Source organism: Lutra lutra, chromosome 3, assembly GCF_902655055.1.
Source record: "Lutra lutra chromosome 3, mLutLut1.2, whole genome shotgun sequence".
Lineage (NCBI taxonomy): Eukaryota > Metazoa > Chordata > Mammalia > Carnivora > Mustelidae > Lutra > Lutra lutra.
In genome coordinates, this window is record NC_062280.1 from 72,175,857 (window position 1) to 72,179,221 (window position 3,365).

Consider the following 3,365-nt stretch of genomic DNA (forward strand, 5'->3'; position numbering starts at 1 on the left):
AATTTACCATTTTTTTTTTCCTAGGCAAAGAACTTTATTAATCTTGTTTCAAACTTTATTCCCAGGCTTCTTCAGCTTAATTAGCTGCAAAGAATGAATTGTGTATAAACAAAAACTGAAAAGAGCTGCAGTGTCCAAGGGGCTTGGGCTTAAAAATATTAGAGATCTAGATTTTATCAGATCCATGAACAAAATTTTAAAAAGCAGTCATAATATAAAATAGCAGCTCCCAGTAATTTCTTCAAGTTTTATCTTCTCCAGAAGTTGACTCAATTCAGTTTGCTTCATTCTTGGAAGCTTCATCAAAATTCTCCACAAGATCTGGAACTTCATCATCATCATCCTCTCCGGTAGCAAGTGGTGCTTTTCCATCCACAGATTGTGAGGGCAGAGCTTCAGCCAGTCTTCTCAAACTAGTCAGACTGTCTGCACCAAGTTGGTTTAAGATACTGGGTAGCATTTCTGTCAGCTGCTTTGTCTAAGCATGGCCTGTAATGGTGAAAGTGTTCGCTGTCAGCGATGCCTGAACTTTGGGGTTGTTAAAGTGGATCACTGTTCCTTGGTTTGTGAACATATTCACTTCTTCAATACCAGAGATATTGTTTACCCCTAACTTCTTTAAGGAGAACTGAAGTTTTTTATCATCTGCTGTAGCTGTTCTATGAACCACCTTCTTCTTTTGGCGAGCAGTTCCTTTCCCACCAATGCGCACTTGTGCTTGCAGTTTGGCGAGTTTCTCCTGGTTCATGATAGTTTCTTTCATCTTGTTCGAGCGGAAATGGGACCGCGCGGGGGACTAGGGTTGGCGCTCAGGGGGGCTCGGGCGGACCAGCTGAGGTTAGGTGCACACACGTGGGGACGCAAGATGGCCAAAATTTACCATTTTTAAGTGTATAACTCAGCGGCATTAATTATAATCACAGTGTTGTGCTGCCATCATTGCTATCTATTTCTAGAAGCTTTCATCACCTTAAACAGAAACTCTGTATCCATTAAGTAATATCTCCCCATTATTCCCTGTCCTTAATATCTGATAACCTCTAATCTACTTTCTGGCTCTATAAATTTGCCCATTCTTAGTGTTTTGTGTAAGTGGAATTCTACAACATTCATCCTTTTGCATCTGGTTTATTTTGCTCAGTGTAATTTTTTAAAAGATTTTATTTATTTATTTGACAGAGAGAGAGATCATAAGTAGGCAGAGAGGCAGGCAGAGAGAGAGGAGGAAGCAGGCTCCCTGCTGAGCAGAGAGCCTAATGCTGGCCTCGATCCCAGGAACCTGGGACCATGACCTGAGCCAAAGGCAGAGGCTTTAACCCACTGAGCCACCCAGGCGCCCCAGTGTAATGTTTTCAAGATCCACCTATGTTGGGCACCTTGATGCTCAGTGGGTTAAGCGTCTGCCTTCAGCTCAGGTCATGATCTCAGGGTCCTGGGATCGAGCCCCACATCGGGCTCTCTGCTCAGTGGGGAGCCTACTCCCCACCCCCGCCACCTGCCTCTCTGTCTGCTTGTGATCTCTGTCTGTCAAATAAATAAAATCTTAAAAAAAAAAAAAAAGATCCACCTATGTTCTAGTGTATTTCAGAACTTCATTCATTTTTTGTGGCCTAATAATATTCCATTACTAGTATACTTCACATTTTGTTTACTGATTCATTTGCTGATGGACACTTGGATTATGTCTACCCAATTTCTTTGATTTTGTTTAAAAGATTTTCAAATGATGTTATTCGAAACTGGGGTTTGGGGGAAGAGAGACATCACCTAATTAGAAAGACAATAGAGGATACAAAAACTTGAGTCCAAGTGTTAGACTTGGGTTCAAATCCTGTGACCTTCCTACCAAATACTCAATTTTACACTTACCTTGGGTAAGTCAACATCACCTCTCTGTACCTTAATTTCTTCATTTTAAGATTTTTTTTTAAAAATTTGTCAGAGAGATAGAGTACAGGCAGGCAGAGTGGCAGGCAGAGTCAGAGGGAGAAGCAGGCTCCCCGCGGAACAAGGAGCCCAATGCGGGACTCGATCCCAGGATGCTGGGATTGTGACCTGAGCTGAAGACAGCCGCTTAACCGACTGAGCCACCCAGGCGTCCCTAATTTCTTCATTTTAAAAATAGGAATCATAATACCTATCCACTGAGTTCTTGTGAGACTGAAACACAATGATGTAAAGCACTTTGTACATTTTTGGCATATAGTTAGCAGTCAATAAATAGAAGCCATTTTTCTTCCTTGAATGATATATGAAAGGCAAGCATCTCTCACAATATTAGAGGAGGTAGTTAAAGAACAATAAAGGAGAGCCTCAGGGATTAAAAGTTTGGGAACTATTGAGTCTTAGTGGTCTCTAAGGTTATTTCTAAGCTCTAAAGTTCAATAATTTGGTTAAATTTTCAGCTTGCCTCCAGTGACCTAGAGGAAAGAAATAAAATGCATTAAAAAATCAGAGAGGCAAGTTCTATTGCATCATTGACTCATGGAACTGCCTTTAGCATATGATTTAGAGGCAGTGAACAAGCAGACTGCCTTAAGAGAAACATCATTAAAACAAGTTTGTGATTGCCCATCTATTTGTGTGGTACCTACCAAAGCCCTGTTTGTAGATCCATTCATTCACTCTGTGCTAATTATCAAAAGTTAGCTCAAAGTCTCTTTTCCAAAGGAAGTTTCCTTTGGGTGAGAAACATGAAAAGTTGGAATCATGCAAAGCAAAGTATTATGAAAATCAAATGACTAGAAAAGAAAATAATTCTTCTAGGATATAAGAGAAAGACTGGTTTACTGGAAAAAGATTTGTGAAGCAAGCCAGACTTCATGAGTACCTTGAAAATAGGATAGGATTTGGAAAGACAGAGATGACAGTATGGATATTCAAAATGGAGCTAGGATGAAAAAATGCATAAAATAGAAATGAACAGAAATATATTTAAAGGACTGTAAAGAGTAAGACATCACAACAGTTAAGAGGATGGAATTTGAAATTTGCCTAATATCCATTAAAAATATTTATTGACCATGTGGGTCAGGTCCAGTTAAGCACTGGAGAGTAGAAACAGTCCTTACATTCATAGAATTTACAGTCTATGTCTATTGGCATAGACAGATCTACATACAACTGTATCTCTACCAATAAAAGCTATTTGAACATGAACAAGTCACTTAATTTTTGCTGATTCTTAGATTCCTCATCTACAAAATGAGGATGGTAATAGCTCTACGAGGTTATTGTGAGGATTAAATGAGATGATGAATTTGAAGCACTTAACATAGTGTGTAACATACAGTAAACCCTCACTAAATGTTAGCTACTCTTGTTTGGTGTGATGATGGTGGTGGTAATCATAACAGGACCGCTTG

The 3,365-nt window shown here is 39.5% G+C and overlaps 1 pseudogene; it reads right to left on the reverse strand.

Moving 5' to 3' along the window:
- Positions 1 to 219: 219 nt before the first annotated feature.
- On the reverse strand, positions 220 to 798 carry LOC125095307 (transcription factor BTF3-like; annotated as a pseudogene).
- Positions 799 to 3,365: the final 2,567 nt, after the last annotated feature.